The sequence below is a fragment of the Spermophilus citellus genome (assembly GCF_964194105.1).
Source record: "Spermophilus citellus genome assembly, chromosome: 2".
NCBI lineage: Eukaryota > Metazoa > Chordata > Mammalia > Rodentia > Sciuridae > Spermophilus > Spermophilus citellus.
This window is the reverse complement of record NC_138183.1, coordinates 248078402-248097711: the sequence shown is the minus strand read 5'-3', so window position 1 is coordinate 248097711 and position 19310 is coordinate 248078402.

Sequence of the window (19310 nt, the reverse complement as noted above, 5' to 3'; positions counted from 1 at the left end):
TTGGGCCAAGATATTCTAAGTAGTCTAGGTTTGCTATTAATAACTCCAAATTATATTATGCCATCTGAGGGACTTAATAAAAAATGTATTTCTAGAGAAATTGAGGACAATTTACAAGAAGGGTATCTACCTATAACCCAGTCCTCCCAGCAAAGACTAATTAATTCACCCAAACAAAATTTTTGGTAGGGGCCCTGACTTTATCCCTAACCCAGAGAACAGCAGAAAAAGTTAGTTGGCTCACAGAAGAGCCAATCTGGGTTAGTCAGTGGCCATTAACAGGGGAGAAATTAAAATAGCCCACATGCTAGTTCAGGAACAACTTTAGGCTGGCCATTTATCACCTATGCTCAGTCCTTGGAACACACTCATTCTTGTATTTAAGGAAAAAAATCTGGCATCTGGAGGTTATTACACGATATCAGACAATTAATTATGTTACTGAGCCCATGGGAGTGACAACAAGGGCTTTCTTTTCCTACAGCTATCCCTTTGAATTATCATTTAATAGTCATAGATTTAAAGATTGCTTCTTTTCTATACTTTTGCATTCAGACAACTGTAAAAGGTTTGCCTTCAGTGTCCTGGCAATACATTTTAAAGAACCTGTTAAAAGATACTGATGGAAAGTGTTGCCTCAGGGAATGTGTAACAGCCCTACACTATGTCAAGATTTTATGACACAGGCCATTATGCCTGTAAAAGAAATTTCCTGATGCATATATTATTCATTTTATGGATGATATACTTTTAGCTCATGCTAATCATATGTACTTTTAAAAGTCTTGCCCAATTAGAAACTTCACTCACAGCAATGGACTTGTGCATTGCACCTAAAAAGTTACAGAGGATATCTACTTTCCAATATCTAGGTCCTCAATTGAAAGACACGTAATCCATCCTCAAAATTTACAAATAAGAGTCAAGGAACTACACACTCTTAATGATTGTCAAAAAATATTGGGTAATATTAATTGTCTAAGACTATCTTGGAAGCTAACTACTACAGATTTAATTCCCTTATTTCAAATATTACAGGAGATCCTTCTCCAACTTCTTCTCATCATGTCACAACAGAACTGAGAGCAGCTTTGAGAATAGTTGAAATTGCTACTAAAAAGGCTCAGCATACTAGAATTAACCTACAAGAGTCTATATATTTATTAATATTCCCAATTGATTATGCTCCTACAGGGGAGATATGGCAATCATTGGAAGTTATTTAACGGATTCATTTAGTCCACTCTCCTCAAAAGTCATTAACTCCTTTTCATGATTATGTTTCTCAATTAGTTATTAGGGAAAGAATGAGAGTTTTACAGCTGGTTGGATCAGAACCTAATATTATAATCATCCCATTTTTCTGCTCAACAAAATGATTGGCTTTTCCAAAAACTTCGAATACTTGGCAAGTAGCATTTTCTAATTTTCCTGGTAATATAGAAAGACATTATCCTCATGATAAAATTATTCAATTTGCCTTTGGTAGCTACATTTAGTTTTCCAAAGATTGTTCATGCACAACCAATAGGTGGAGCACTAATGGAATTCACTGATGGCTCAAGCTCAGGTAAAGCAGGTTTTTATAGTCACACTCATACAGACATAATGCAGACCTCATATATTTCTGCCCAATGAGCAGAACTTCAAACTCTCATTTATGCTTTAAATCATTTTGCAAATGATCCCATTAATATTTATTCTGACAGCTTATATGCAGTTGGAGTTACTAAGAATATCAAAACTTCAACTATTTGGTATGCACCATCATAGGAGTTATTCAATTTATTTCATACCCTGCAAAAGATGGTACAAAAAATATGATGACACCCATGTTTATAGACCTCAGATCGGCCCACACTAATCTTCCAGAGCATTTAAGATCATGTCATGATAAGATTCATAAGTTGGTTGCTGTTTTTTAGCAAATGTCTTTGTATGACAGGCCCAAGCTTCACATTCTTTGCATTATAAAAAACTCCTAGTTTGTATAAAAAAAAATTTCATATTACTAGAAAACAAGTTCATCAAATTGTACATCACTGCCCCCAATGTGTTATACACTTTTCATTTTTACAATCTGAGGTAAATCCCCATGGACTAAAACCAAATTAATTATGGCAAATGGATGTAACTCACATGCCTCAATTTGGTAAACAATGTATGGACATGTAATTGTAGATACTAATTTTAGATTTATCCTTGCCACAGCCCATGCAAAAGAAAATATCCAACATGTTATTTCTCATTGCCTAGGGGCTCTTGAAGTATTAGGATGTCATTTATAGATTAAAACTGATAATGCACTGGCTTATGTTAACTCTTCTTTTTAAAAATTTTGCCAAGAGTTTCATATTGACCATAAAAGAGGTATTCCTTTCAACCCTCAAGATCAAACTATTGCTGAATGAGTTCATTTATCTATTAAGCAAGAATTACAAAAATAGAAAGGAGGAGATACAACTAAGACTCCCCAAAATAACCTCAATAATGCTCTGTTCATTTTAATTTTTTTAAACTGTGACTCAGAAGGTCGCACTGTAGCTGAGTGACACATGTCTTCCAGAGCAACAGGCCCTTTAGGCTGCATTTGGTGGAAGGAATTGCAGACTGGCCAATGGAGAGGACCATATCCAGCAATTATATGGGGTGGAGATCATGCTTGTATTTTCCTAGAAGGTGCTTGGGTATCTGAATGTACCATCAGACATAGAGGACCTAAAACCAAGATTCAAACAATTGAGGATCAATCCAGAAATGCTAGACCTGACTCTCACTGTCAAGAAAAATTCTCAAAGGAAAAGGGGAAAGCAGATGACCCAGAGAGGCCCCAAAGTGAAGCTACCCTCATGAAAGGAGCTGAATAATCTGACACTAGAGGCTAAAAAAAATGATTCAACATCAAGGAAAACCTGTATCTCCAAGATGATGTTTGTAGCAGTACAAGCTCTATTGAGCTGTAAGGTAAAGGGAAATCAGGGAGAAACCTACTGGACATATTTTCCAGATCCACCTTTAGTACACTCAGGGTGTGGACTGGAAAAACCATCCTTGTATTTACTAATGACTCATATATGATGGGAGGATTTACAGACACCCATATTACTCCCATCCATGTGACTGTATTTAATTATTCTGGCTATAAGGTTCAACACATTACTATGTGTTGTTCCTGTGATATACATGCTGGCTGCCTAAAAGTGTCCTTTGAGGAAATGACAGCAGTTGGGGAACCTAGACCAGCTAATTGTACTATTCCTGGAGACTCATAGCCTTATATCAGATCAGTTATTAAAATGGGACTTCATCATAACAAGCAGTCATTTCAGCACAATATCCACTAATACCTCATTGTCCTAACCATTCTGTGATAGAAATTGGCACCTTTCCTAAGTGGATGGATTGTGTATAAATACTTTCCCAGAACAGAACAAGGTATCTAAAAATAGTGGGTACTTTTTTGACAAAAAGTAAGTATGCAAAGGTGCTGCCATGACCCCTGGAGGATTTGTTAGTAACATGCTGACCTTCAGCAAAAGTGGCATTCAGAAAGATGTCTGATGCTTAATTGCTGCCTCAGAATTCTTACATTTTACTGACAAGACTTTACCGGACTTTGTAGGCAAAAACTCTAAGGAGGGTTTCTATTATGGCCTACAGACCAGTGTTCAGTCTCCTTATGTTTTAATTACTGGAAATGTGAAAGTTAAAAGAAGATAGATATCTTGTAGCATGTAATAAATGCAATTAAACTAATTGTATTACCAGATATAATAGAGGGGGAAGAACACTAATACTTCATCAGCCCTCTTTTGTCTTATTGCCAGCTAATATTTCAGAGCTATGGGGCACTGATGCTGGTTTTCAAAAAATACATGCCCACCTAGTGAAATATAAACGTGCTCTTGGACTCATACGTAGTATTGGGAGTAGTTGCCTTAGTTTCCTTTATTGCCTCAATTGTGACAGCTTCAGTGGCCATATCTCAAAATATTTAACATGCAGATTTTTTTAATAATTTATCTAAGAACAATTTCAAAGGTCTTAATAATACAATAAATATTGATGAAAGGATTGAGACTACACTAAATGCCTTAGAAACTATTGTCAAATATTTGTAATGAACTTTCAGCTTTGAAATTTGAGAAAGACTTTAAGGTCACACTGACTATAAGTATGCATGTGTTACTGCTGCCAAATACAATGCTTCCAATTGGTTTGGGAGAAGGTTAAAAACCATTTGTTAAGTATTTAGCAGAATAATAATAACACCTTGGATCTTTTGGAGTTACATCATCATATTCAATATATACAAAAAAAGAAAGATTGATTTTTCAGATCCTACTTCTTTAGCTGATAAAATACTTAGAGTGTTAAATGGCTTTAACCCTGGAAACATTCTCAAACACTCTTCATGATATATCCTTGAATTGTTCTCTTTGCTACTAATTCTGTCTTGTGTTGTAATTGTAGAATGCTGTGCCTTCAAAACAAGAATTTGGGGACTCAAGATTGTGACTCATCACCTGCTTTTTCAAAGAAAGAAAGGGAAATATGTGGGGAGCCAGACTGAATAACCACCTCTTCCAGTCCTGATGCCTCAGGCTCTGACCAACCATTGTATTCACTATGGATTAGGCAGAGACCTTCTGGGTTAGTAAGGAGGTCTTCTTTGTGGGTGTGCCCCTAGGGTTGAGTTATACTCACCTGTTCCCTTGTAGTCTTGACCCGTCTGCCTTTTTATGAATAGAACCTTCTAGGATCAGAGTCCTTCTAATAAAAGCTTGTTTCCAGAAGTGCTCCCTCTCGATATTACATCATTCCTTAAGAAGACCACCAAGTATTTTAATGTCAAATTGATTATGTTAGAGCCTGGTATAGTGTTGTATGCCTATAATCCCAGTGGCTCAGGAGGCTGAGGCAGGAGGATCACATGTACAAAAACAGCCTCCTGGCTTGAGGTGAGGCAGAACATCATGGCTATCTATGGTGGATAGGTGATAGGAGCCAGCTATTTATTAACTGGCACCTCTGAAACCATAAGATCTCAAATAAACTTTTCATCCTATACAATTGTTCTGGTCAGATCTTTAGTCACATCAATGAAAATGCTGACTAAAACAATTACCTGTTATGCAGAAACATGTCTAACTCAGGGGCTCTCAACCACTGAACCACATCTCCAGACATTTTTTAAATATTTTATTTAGAAACAGGGACTCACTGTGTTCCTTAGGCCACTCCTCCTGGTATGCTCTTTTTCAGGGTTGTGTTAGCAGGGGTCCTGAGAATCTGAGAAGTTGTGTTTTATTTCTAGATGCTTGTATTCTCTTAGGAGAAAATTTCAGGCAAAACAAAAATTATAGTAAAAGTTTACAAAATTTATTAGAAAGGAAAGAAAAGATGTTGTTATGGGATTTAGTTGTTTGGCAGAAATAAAACGGTGATGACATCTCTTTTCCCTAGTTTTGTATTGGAATCTTGCGGAAGTTTCTAGAGAAGTTTCTACAGAAGTTTCTTGGTAGATGCTAAATCTCAAGTTTTGATGGAAAGGAGGTTTGCCTTAGATTTTAAGTCCCTACTGTGCATATTTTTACCCAATAGTACCCAAGTAAAACCCATGGAGGTTAACTATTATAATGAGATTAACATGACAAAATAAATAACTAAAGACAACTCTCAGTAATATTCCTACCATGCATGTCTATCTGATACCTATCAGTTTGGATTGTAATTTCCTCTATGAACTCATGTTCTTGGTACCCAGAATTGCAATGTTCAGAAGTGAGGCTTGATTTTTTTATTTTTTATTTTTCCTTCTATTCTTTTTTTAGTTAGTTGCTCAAGACAATACAATGATCTTGACATATCATACATTTGATTCAAATAGGGTATGAATTCTCATTTTTCCACGTGTACAAATTGCAGGATCACATTGTTTGTACATTCATGTATATACATACAGCAATCCTAGTCAGTAGTATTCTGCTTTCCCTATTCCCCCTCTGCTCCCCTCCCCTCCCATCACTATTCTCTACCCATTCTACTGTGACACTTATCTCTCTCTCTTTTACTTTTCTTCCCTTTCCCCTCACACCATTGTATATGTATTTTGTGAACCCATGAGTGTCTCCTTCCATCTTCTGTGCAATTCACCTTCTCCTTCCCATTCCCTCCCACCTCTTTTTCTTGTTTTGTGGTAATATTCTTCTCATTCTCTTCCTTCCTACTCTGTTTTGAGTCACCTCCCTTATATCAGAGAACACATTCAGCATTTGTTTTTTAGGGATTGGCTAACTTTGCTTAGCATAATCTGCTCTAGTGCCATCCATTTCCCTTCAAATGCCATGATTTTGTTATGTTTTAGTGCTGAGTAATATTCCATTGTGTATAAATGCCACATTTTTTATACATTCATCTGTTGAAGGGCTCCTAGGTTGGTTCCACAGTCTAGCTATTGTGAATTGTGCTGCTATGAACATTGATGTAGCTGTGTCCTTGTAGTATGCTCTTTTTAGGTCTTTTGGGTATAGTCCAAGAAGGGGAATAGCTGGGTCAAATGGTGGTTTCATTCCTAACTTTCCAAGAAATCTCCATACTGCTCTCCAAATTGGCTGCACCAATTTGCAGTCCCACCAGCAATGTACAAGTATATCTTTTTCCCCACATCCTGAAGTGTTAACTGAATTTAACACTTTAGTACTTGTTATTGTTTGACTTCATAATGGCTGACATTCTTACTGGAGTGAGATGGTATCTTAGAGTGGTTTTAATTTGCATTTCTCTGATTGCTAGAGATGGTGAGCATTTTTTCATGTACTTGTTGATTGATTGTATATCCTCCTCTGTGAAGTGTCTGTTTAGATCTTTATCCCATTTGTTGATTGGGTTATTTGTTTTTTTGTTGTTGTTGTTTAACTTTTTGAGTTCTTTGTATACTCTGGAGATTAGTGCTGTATCTGAAGTGTGAGGGGTAAAAATTTGTTTCCAGGATGTAGGCTCCCTATTTACCTCACTTATTATTTCTCTTGCTGAGAAACAAATTTTTAGTTTGAATATGTCCCATTTGTTGATTCTTGATTTTAACTCTAGTGCTATAGGTGTCCTATTTAAGGAATTTGGATCCCAACCCCACGAGATGGAGATTAGGGCCAAATTTTTCTTCTATTGGATGCAGAGTCTCTGGTTTTATTCCTAGCTCTTTGATCCATTTTGAGTTAACTTTTGTGCATGGTGAGAGATAGGGATTCAATTTCATTTTGTTGCATATGGATTTTCAGTTTTCCCAGCACCATTTGTTGAAGATGCTATCCTTTCTCCATTGCATGCTTTTCGCACTTTTGTCTAATATAAGGCAGTTGTAATTTTGTAGATTTGTCTCTGTGTCTTCTGTTCTGTATCATTGGTCTACCTGCCTGTTTTGGTACCAGTACCATGCTGTTTTTGTTACTATTGCTCTATAATATAGTTAAAAATCTGGTATCGCTATACCACCTGTTTCACTCTTCCTGCTTATAATTGCTTTAGCTATTCTGGGTCTTTTATTTCTCCAGATGAATTTCATGATTGCTTTTTCTATTTCTGCGAGGAATGCTGTTGGGATTTTGATTGGCATTGCATCAAACCTATAGAGTACTTTTGGTAATATCGCCATTTTGATGATGTTAGTTCTGCCTATCCATGAAAAAGGTATATCTTTCCATCTTCTGAGGTCTTCTTCTTTTTCCCTCTATATATCTATTTTTGTCACATACATATGCATGCACACACAAGGATATGAAGTGAGTTAACACTTCAGTACACAAAATTAGAACCTGAATATTATTTCTTCATTTTGTGTTGAAACCATATCAGGTCAAAAAAAAAAAAAAGCTACAAATTTTATTCTGATTTTACCATGGTGATGAGGATATATTTGGTAGACAGAATTAACTGATTTGCTGGGGTAAATTTTTGAGTGAATAAAAGAAAGTTAAGGGCTCAACTCTTAAGTATATTTCTTGGGTGCCTAGATTAACAGGAGTTCAATTTTAAATGATATCAATAAAATCAAGCAATAATAAGGGACAGGGTATCAAAAGAGATTAAAATCATTGATGATTCTCTTAAAGTACTCTATATATCTATTTCTGCTATTAGCACAGAATAGAGGCTCATAAATACTATCTGAATCAGCAAGGCAGTAAAACAGTGAGATTACCACTGACTGACTCCTCTGTGCACCATCACTTTCTCCATTTCACAACTCTGAGAAATTTACTTTCAGTGGTAATTGGTAGAGTAATTTTAAAAAGTCAATTTATTTTAATTTTATTGTAATTATTAGTGTGTATTAATTATACAAATAATGGGTTTCATTGTGACACTTTCATACATGACTCGAACATACTTGATTATATCCATCCTCCCTATTACCTTTCCTTAATACCCTCTCCCTGACTCCCTTCCCATTCCCTAGCAATCCTTCTACTATTTATTTATTCCACATGAGAGAAAACATGGGATGTTAGTCTGAGTCTGACTTATTTCACTTTACCTGGTGATTTTCAGTACCATTTATTTTCCTACAAATGGCATGATTTTATTCTTCTTTATGGTTGAGTAATACTCCATTTTGTAGCTACAAAATAAAAACACATTTTTACCCATTCACCTAATGATGGACATCTAGGTTGGTTCGGTATATCTTGAATATTTTGAGTAGTGCTGCAATAACATGGGTATGCATGTGTCTCTTTTGCATGCTGGTTTCATTTCCTTCAGGTACACACTAGAGCAGTATAGCTGGATCATATAGAACCAACGTTCTATTTTAAGTTTTGGAGGAACCACCATAGTGGTACACTGATATACATTCCCACCAACAGTGTGTAAGTGTTTCTTTTTCAAGCACTCTCAACAAATTTTGTTGTTTTGGGTTTTATTTTTTATTTGTTCTTATTAGTTACACATTACAGTAGAATATGCTGATATATTATACGTATATGGAGTATAACTTCTCATTATTTTGGTTGTACATGATGTGGAATTACATTGATTGTGTAATCATATGGGCACACAGGAAAGTAATGTCCAATTCATTCTACTCTCTTTCCTATTTCCAATCCTTCTCCCTTCCATGTGTTCCCTTTTTTCTAATCCAAAAAAAAACCTTTTATTTTTTCCTACTTTCTCCCTTACTGTAGATTCATTTCTCCAATCTCTGCCTCTATAATAATGTGACATTATCCAGGTCTGTATCTAAATCTGAGGTCTAGTGAAATGAGCACTTTGATATGCAACCTCATACAAATTATTCTTTTCCTGGATTTCTATTTCTCTGGTAGTTGGGCCCTGCCTCTCTTTATAGCCTCATGCCACTTGTCTCTCAGCAACCCACACACTGGTAATACTTCTTTAAGTTCTTCACATGTACTTGGCTCACCCTCATCCCAGAACATTCATCAGTCTCTTCTTCCCATGTGACTTTCACTTGTGTTTTTCATTATACCCACAACTCCCTTGATTTCATTAATTGATACACATTCTTTTGGTTTTATCTTAAAAATAATGTAATCTAGGAGAGATTTTCATGAACTGATGTGTTAGTTAACTTTTCAACTAACCTGATGTGTTAGTCAACTGTGACAAAATACCTGATATAACTTAAAGGAGGAAAGGCATATTTTAGCTCATGGTTTCAGAGATTTTAGTCCAGAGTCACTGGGCTTTGTTGTTTCTGGGCCTGTGATGAGCCATGAATGTCATGGCTGTACACTTCTGATGATTAGGGAATTATTTCAGGATGTACATGTAAAATTTCAAGTCCTCAGTAGAGAAGTATTCAAAATCATGAAAATAGCAGACTAAGAAAAATTTTTGATCTCTAGGTGTTAAACATATTAATTTTCACAATTACTTTGTATCTTTCTAAGCACATCATTATTTACTTTTTATTCTACCTAAAAGTCTTTCCTCACTCTTTCACCCAACTTTTCCTTGTTTCAGGAAGTCACTTTCATCCTTCAATGCCTGACTCAAAGTTTACTTTTACAGTAGAATGTTTTGTGTCCTTTGTCATCTACACAGGAAGCATTAAATTTTTTTCTAGTACCCAGTGGATCTGATGAATTCTCCATATATAACCCTCATGACTATTATTTATCTTTCAATGGGTATGCATTTGTAAGGACAATGAACTTCTTCATGTTACTCTGTCTCTGAGTGGTTTAATATGTTCTTTGAATAATAACCTGGAGAATTAAATTTTCATACCAATTGAGTTATTCTCTTACCATGACCTTACTTGGCATGACTCTTATTCTTGTTTTCCAATTTATTGGAACTCAAAATCACTGAGTTAGCCATGGTTATATTGGCAATGAAGCAGAACCTCTGTTACTAATTGAGTCAGATTTTTCATTACTGTCTCTACTCCACATTCCATCCATTAGTTTTGATTTGTGATCCTGGTGCTGGAAATAAGCAAATCAAGTTTCTGTTTTGCTGGTTGGGTCAATTAGGCATCACCAGAAAGGAGCTCAGAGGGTTTTCTGACTGCTTTCTGTAGGGTTCCTTCCTATCTGTTGCTCTTTAGTGACTCTTCACACAGTGACTGAGGTTCTTTCTTCTAGAAGTAACCAACTCCTGTTTGGATATTTTCCCAACAAGTACAGAATCAGCCTTGTCTCCCATTATCCTCTCTTCTTCAGAGAAACTAGTACCAGGTGTTAGATATGCTTTTCCTCATAGATCAGGTTATGGTGAGCTTCCTGCATGCTAAGAGGAACAAGCACTTTGTGCAAGGGCCCCACTTGGTAAATTCAGATCTTTCCATTTTAATTCTTAGCACTTCGGGTGGTGGCATCTTCTCTAAATTGTTCTTTTTTTCTTTCTTTTTAACTTTCTGATTATGTATAACCTTTAACCGAAGAATTCTTTATGATTATTCTCTGGAAAACCAACAGGAATAATTTCTCTCCATCATTGGAACATAATGAAAAACCAAAAATTTATACTGAACATTGTACTTTGCTTTATTTTAACTCAATGGTTTCTATAAACTTTAAAAAACAGAATAAAGTGTAACCACAAACAGAATAAAATGTAACAAATAACTGGTTTGGCCTCATTATTCTCTGAAGTGGAAAATCCCATGTCTTCCACACTTGTACTTCTCTTTTTCCTTAAATTTTAAGTTTTATTTATTGCTTGTGTTTAAGGTGTACTACACAATGTGTTTGATGCATATAGTGTAATGATTGCAAAATAACATATCATCACTTTCCATGGGTACTTTTTTCTTTCCTGGGATAAATCCCACTTGATCATGGTGAAACTCCCTACACTCTACTATTGGATTTAGTTTGCTATCATTTTGTTGAGGATTATTGCACTGATGTTAATCAAGGATGTTGACCTTAACCTTCTCTCTTGTATTCTTGTTTTTCTATGGTGTAGAGTAATGCTGACATTGTAAAATGTGTTTTGGGGTATTCTCTTTTCATCAGGTTTTTGAAATGTTTGAGAAGTTTTGGTATTAGTTCTTTAAATGTTTGTTGAATTTAACAATAAAGACTTCAGGTCCTGGACTTCTCTTTGATGAGATGTCTAAAAACATTTTTATTTCAATCTCCAAATTCATTATTGGCCTATTCACACTTCCCATTCTTAAATGATTCAGTCTTGGTAGGTTGTATGTGTTTAGGATTTTATTTCATTTATTTAGGTTATCCAAACTTTTTGTCTGATGAATGTGAATCTTCTTGACACCTGTGCAAAACCACAAGGGGTTTTTTGGGGGGTGGTTGAGTGGGGATTTGACCAGCAGGAAAACTGTCAGATTGGATGGAAAGGAACAGGAGCAGGAAACAAAAGAGAAATGAACAAAGGGAGAGCCACTCATGTGAAAGCTAGAGTTTGGACTGCTGCAATGAAGGGATCATAGGACAGAGGACTGAGCCTCAGAGAATTATTCTCAGGCCTTAAAACCTAATAGAACTTACTCTTCTCTATCCCAAATATATTTTAGACTAGTAATACCTTCATTCCTCTCATTCTATGTCTTTAAAAAATGTTTTAGTTGTAGAAGGACCTTTATTTTATTTATTTATATGTGGTGCTGAGATTTGAACCCAGTGCCACACAGATGCTAGGCAAGTGCTCTATCACTGAACTACAATCCCAGGGCCTCATTCTGTTCCTTTTGGAATGAGAATATCTACCCTGTGTTTGGTCCATCATTTTATTTTGGAAGCAGATAATGTTTCCCCTAGTCTTTCAGGTCTCTCCCCCATTTCTAAATTAGATGATAAGATGATAAAGTTTGGGACACTTTGAGTTGATGTTTAGTTAAAATTTTGGAATTAGAGTTGATTCTGTAATGAGTTATGACATTTGTGGAAGTCAATATGGGATGAATGCACATGGAATGTATATGAATTTGGGGATGTCAGAGGGTGGGTTATTGTGAATTTAACTGTACAATCTAAAGATATATGTTGAATCCTAAACCTGGGGACCCATGAGTGTGGCCTTGTTTGAATATAGGTTTTTTGCAGATATAATCAAGTTAAAAAGTCAATATTGATTAGATTGTACCCTTCTAATGACTGGTGTCCTTATTGGAAGGGAACTTTGGACACTGATATATAGGTAGAACACCATGAGGTGATGGAGGTGGAGATTTGAGGGTTTTTTTTACAAGCCAAAGAAATCCAAGAATTTTCAGCTAAGAAGAGGTAATGAGTGATTTAAAAGCCTCTAGAGCTTTTAAAGGGAGCATTGCCCTGATGACTCTTCGATTTTTGACTACTCAACTCCAAAATCATGAAAAAATAAATTTACATTGTTTAAAGTCACTGAACCTGTAGTACTTTATGACAGCCATAGGAAACTAATATGGCCCCATTTCTTCCCATTCTTTTCATTGGCTGCTTTCTTGAGAATGCCACACTTAAAAATTACTGAAATTCTATCAGATTTTAAACTGCTCCAGACTTTTTCTCACCTACTGGGTTTTAAGCAATCTTCTTATCTCATCTGAATAGCATATTTTGTTAGTTATTACACAACCAACTCTCAGTAGTTCAACAATTGATAAACATCCATTAAGTGTCACCTGAAACATAACTTTCTCCAGGATGCTCTCTTGATATCTTTACATTATAGTAGGACTCCTGCTTCACCATCCTTTTACTCTCCTTTCATCATTTAGCACAGTGGCTCTTAATTTTGGCATATGTCGATCACTCAAGTAAATTCCCAAAGTGCAAATTCCTGGGCCATGCACAGAATTACTTATTTAGCTGGTCTGTGTGGAATGATCTGGTTCCTTTTACTCATTCATATGTGTGAAAAATCCTCAGCTGGCCTGGGGTTGTGGCTCAGTGGTAGAGCACTCGTGTAGCATGTATAAAGCCCTGGTTTCAATCCTTAGCACCACATAAAAATAAATAAATAAAATAAAGGTATTGTGTCTAACTACAACTAAAAAATAAAACATGAGAAAAAAGATGTAGGAGCTGCTCCTGAGTGTGGAGGATATTATAACAGTCACATGAATCCAGTTTTGTATTGAGTGTGATGCAAATTCACTTGAGGGCATTTGGGATTATGATCCCAGTGACATTAGCAAAAAAAAAAAAAAAAAAAAAAAAAAAAAAAAAAAACATCATGGGCCAGGAAGTGAATTCTGTCAGCAATAACTAGGAAAATTTTGGTGCAGTTCTTAAAAAAAATGTGAGGGCACATTATCTTGATAGAGGTAAGAAGAAAGCCATTTGAAGGGTTTGGAATTTTCCTATGTTTCCAGCTTGATTTAGGGGCTCCTTAAAGACTATCACATTTGAACCGGTTATTGCTGGCAAAGAATGTCTTTATGGAGATAGAACATAGCTTCTGCCACTAATTCACACACCCAGCTTTATCCTAACATCACTTATCTGTCAACATTTCCTTCACCAATGCTTTAGAAAAGTAATATTAACAGTTTCTTGGGGTTTTTGTTAGTTCAGGCAGAGACATTTTTCATTAGAGTCAAAAGCGGAATTATTTAAAATGTTTCTTCTAATAACTGATAAATGCACATATTAAATTCCCCTTCTGTAAATGTCCCTGACTTCAGGGACAACTATAACACCAGAAGAAACTTGTAGTTTAATAAAATAAGTAAACAAAAGTATACCTGCTAAAGGGCCTAGAGTGGTATCTATAGTTTTTGTGCCAGGTTCAGAACTCCAAGGTCAGCCCTGGTCCTAACAGATTCTCCTCCTTCCCTATCTGCAACAAGTCTTATTTGGGCTGGAAGCAGGCCTCCAGCTTTCACAGCAGCTTCTTGGACTCCAAATTCCAAGATCATAGAGGAAAATAAAGCCTGTTTCTGGCTGCTCTGTGACATGAAACCAAGAAAGCAGACAGGCAGAGTTCTCCACAAGGTCTTGGCTAGGTAGAATACAACATCTCAGAGAGTGTGAGAAGATCTCTATACAGTGGATTTGAGCAGACATCACCAGTGCTGCAACCATCTGCACAGAAATCAGAAGCTCTGGGCTCAAGTAAGTCTCCAGACTCCAGACCAACATCCTGCAGTTCTAGCTCACACAGGACTCACAAGCAGATTAGCAGAAACACCTATCAGCACCTCTGCAGAATTCCAGACTGTGCTCAGCTCTCATCAGGTCACTCGGATGCTACCTATCCATAGCACAAGTCCATCGTCCAACTCCCCCACATCACCAGACACCTGGCCACATAAACAAATCCAAGAAGCAAAAGATCACCTCAACAGGGATTGTGGGGAGCCATTCTGACACGTGATTGGGTGACTCCCGTTAAGGGCCTGAGGCACTCTGGCTGTGTCGGAGTTATCCCGACCCTTTCCTGATGAGAGAGCCCATCCGTGTGGGGGTGTGCGTAACCACTGACCCTGGAGACCCAATCACTGACCCTGACCTTGGAGTACAGCCCCCCCTCAACCTTCATTGGATGGAATTCTCCCCTGAATCTCTTGTTTCCCCCAAATAAAAGGCTGATCCCCGGCGTGTTCGCTCTCTCTCTCTCCTGCTAGCCCAGAGTAATCCTCGCTGCCCTGCTGAGCGGCTGGAGGCAGGGAAACAGGGAGACCGAGCCGTCTCGGACCTAGCATTAAAATAAGGTACTGTCTGTGTGTTTTATTTTGATCTCTTCTAACTAACTGAATGCCAGAACCTCATTAATGAAACCACTGCGCAGGCCGCGTGGTAGAAGGGATATAGAGGTTCTTTAAAAAAAAAAAAAAAACAGAAATCCTTGAAATGAAAGAACTAATAAACCAAATTAAAAACTCACATGAAAGCATCACCATTAGAGTAGACCACTTAGAAGATAGGACATCAGACAATAAAGATCAAATAGATCATTTTGAAAAGTACATAGACCACACAGCCAAAATGATAAGGATCTATAGCATTTTTTCCTATAAAGTAAAAATGTTGATACACGTTCAAACTTTTTTTTTTGTTTTTTAGAAAGAATAAATGCTAGGTTATTTAGCATTACATTTTGGTTAAAAAATTAGTTAAAACAATCAATTATGTTAGTGTTATATTTTGGTTAAAAGATCAGTTAAAACAATCAATTATGAGTTAAATTAAATCCAGATGGAATGTTCAATATAAAATACTAATTTTATTAACCAATGATTTACCTCAATGGAATCTAACCAGGAGTTCAGAGTGATTTTAAATTTATAAAATTTGGGAAATGGATTTGGGGCTGAGTGGTGGCATTGGAGAATTAGTATTCCTTCTGACAAAGCAGTTTACTTTCTTTATCTTATTTTTCATTTATTTAATGTATTTTAAGAACATCATCTGTGCTTGCTAGGAACACAGAGTTCAAAGAACATAATAAGGATTTCTAATGGTCTCATATTTCTTCCAAAAAGGAAGAGTTCAGTTTGTGAGGGCAGGATGTACAACGTGCTGTAGAAGAATCAATAAGATGGTGTTTGTAGTACTTAGTAAATACAAAATAAAGAAGTCTCAGCTGTAGAGATGAGGTTTCAACCAGGTATCCAAGGATGAGTGAACCCTCCAGAGTTAAAGAAGGGTAGGTGGAATTAAACACTAGGAAAATATCATTCCAGGCTGAGTAATAACAAGCACAACTATGAACAGAGGGGTAGAGGAACATGGGATCATTGTGCAATCAGTGCTTTCTTAACATAGTCAGATATTAAAGAGGGTACATGACTAGAGAAGAGATTTTAAAGGAATAAACAAAAGGATCAACTTTATCCTGAAGATCAAATGTTGATTCCTCAGTTGCTTAATAACTGCCCTTGAGGAAATGATAATGAGACTTTGTTCTGGAAGTGATCATGAGGCAGGTGGCTCAAAACTCAGACGTGAAAAATCTTGCATCATGGATTAGCAGATGTTTTCTGTAAGGTCTAGGAAATGACCTTTAGATAATAAATAATTTAAGATCTGTAGACCAAGATGCAAAGTTGAAGCTATTACATAGGTATTTATATTTAAAAAAAGCAAATTTCCATATTTTTTGTTATTTTCCATAATTCATTTCCCAAATTACTTTAAAAAATTTATTTATTTACTCTAATTTGTAACATAGGACAGCAGAATGTATTTCAATTTATTGCACATGTATAGAGCACAATTTTTCGTGTCTCTGGTTGTACACAAAGTAGAGTCACACAATTTGTGTCTTCATGTATGTATTTAGGGCCATGATGTCTTTCTCATTCCACCCTCTTTCCTACCCCTTTCCCCTACCTAAAGTTCCTCCATTCCTCCAAGCCCCCCCTCCCCTTCCCCATTATGGATCAGCATCCTCATATCAGAAAACATTCAGCATTTAATTTTTTGAGATTGGATTACTTCACTTTGCCGAATATTCTTCAATTCCATCCATTTACCTGAAAATACCATAATTTTATTTTCTTCTAATGCTGAGTAATAATCCATTGTGTAGATACACCACATTTTCTTTATCCATTCATCTACTGAAGGACATCTAGGTTGGCTCCACAATTTAGCTATTGTGAATTGTGCTGCTATAAACATTGATGTGGCTACATCATTATAGTATGGTGTTTTTAAGTCCTTTGGGTATAAACTGAGGAGTGGCATATCTGGGTCAAATGGGAGTTCCTTTCCAAGTTTTCAAAGGAATCTTCAAACCACTTTCCAGATTGGTGGTAACAACTTGCAGTCTGACAAGCAATGTATGCATGTGCCTTATTCCCCATATCCTCTCCAATAATCATTGTTGCTTGTAATTTTAATAACTGCCATTCTGACTGGAGTGAGATGAAATCTTAATTTTCATTAGCATTACTCAAATTGCTAGAGATATTGAACATGTTTTTCAAAAATTTGTTGATTGATTGTATATCATCTTCTAAGAAGTCTTTCATCAATTTCTTAGCCCATTTATTGATTTGGTTATTTGCTTTTTGGGTGTTAAGATTTGGGGGTTCTTTATATATCCCAGAGATTAGTGCTTTGTCTGATGTGCATGTGGTAAAAATTTGCTCCCATTCTGTAGGCTTTCTATTTACCTCACTGATAGTTTCTTTTGCTGAGAAGAAGCTTTTTAGTTTAAATTCACCCCTTTTATTGATTCTTCATTTTATTTCTTGCACTATTGGACTCTTATTAAGGAAGACGGGGCCTAATTAGACATGATGAAGATTTGGCCCTAGTTTTTTTTCTATTAGGCACAGGGTCGTGGTCCTTGATACACATTGATTTAATTTTTGTGCATGGTGAGAGATTGGGGCTTAAATTCGTTTTGTTGCATGTGGATTTCCAGTTTTTCCAGCACTATTTGTTGAAGAGGCTGTCCTTTCCCCAATATATGTTTTTGTTGGCTTTGTGTAATATGAGATAACAGCATTTATGTGGGCTTGTCTCTGTGTAATCTATTCTGCACCTTGGGTATACAAACCTATTTTCGTGCCAATACTGTGCCATTTTTTTTATTATTAGTTGTTCAAAACATTACAAAGCTCTTGACATATCATATTTCATACATTTGATTCAAGTGGGTTATGAACTCCTATTTTTACCCCGTATACAGATTGCAGAATCACATCAGTTACACATCCACATTTTTACATACTGCCATACTAGTGTCTGTTGTATTCTGCTACCTTTCCTATCCTCTACTATCTCCCCTCCCCTCCCCTCCCTTTCCATCTTCTCTCTCTACCCCATCTACTGTAATTCATTTCTCTCCCTTGTTTTTTTCCTTTCCCCTCACTTCCTCTTATATGTAATTTTGTATAACAATGAGGGTCTCCTTCCATTTCATGCGATTTCCCTTCTCTCTCCCTTTCCCTCCCACCTCTCATCCTGTTTAATGTTAATCTTCTTCTCATGCTCTTCCTCCCTGCTCTGTTCTTTGTTGCTCTCCTTATATCAAAGAAGACATTTGGCATTTGTTTTTTAGGGATTGGCTAGCTTCACTTAGCATAATCTGCTCTAATGCCATCCATTTCCCTGCAAATGCCATGATTTTGTCATTTTTTAGTGCTGAGTAATACTCCATTGTGTATAAATGCCACATTTTTTTTATCCATTCTTCTATTGAAGGGCATCTAGGTTGGTTCCACAGTCTAGCTATTGTGAATTGTGCTGCTATGAACATCGATGTAGCAGTATCCCTATAGTATGCTCTTTTAAGTTCTTTAGGAAATAGTCCGAGAAGGGGAATACCTGGGTCAAATGGCGGTTCCATTCCCAGCTTTCCAAGGAATCTCCATACTGTCTTCCAAATTGGCTGCACCAATTTTCAGTCCCACCAGAAATGTATAAGTGTACCCGTTTCCCCACATCCTCACCAGCATTTGTTGTTGTTTGACTTCATAATGGCTGCCGATCTTACTGGAGTGAGATGCTATCTTAGAGTGGTTTTGATTTGCATTTCTCTGACTGCTAGAGATGGTGAGCATTTTTTCATGTACTTGTTGATTGATTGTATGTCCTAGTCTCAGAAGTGTCTGTTCAGGTCTTTGGCCAATTTGTTGATTGGGTTATTTGCTTTCTTATTGTTTAATTTTTTGAGTTCTTTGTATACTCTGGATATTAGGGCTCTATCTGAAGTGTGAGGAGTAAAAATTTGTTCCCAGGATGTAGGCTCCCTATTTACCTCTCTTATTGTTTCTCTTGCTGAGAAAAAACTTTTTAATTTGGGTAAGTCCCATTTGTTGATTCTTGTTTTTAACTCTTGTGTATGGGTGTCCTATTAAGGAATTTGGAGCCCGACCCCACAATATGTAGATTAGAGCCAACTTTTTCTTCTATCAGATGCAGAGACTCTGTCTT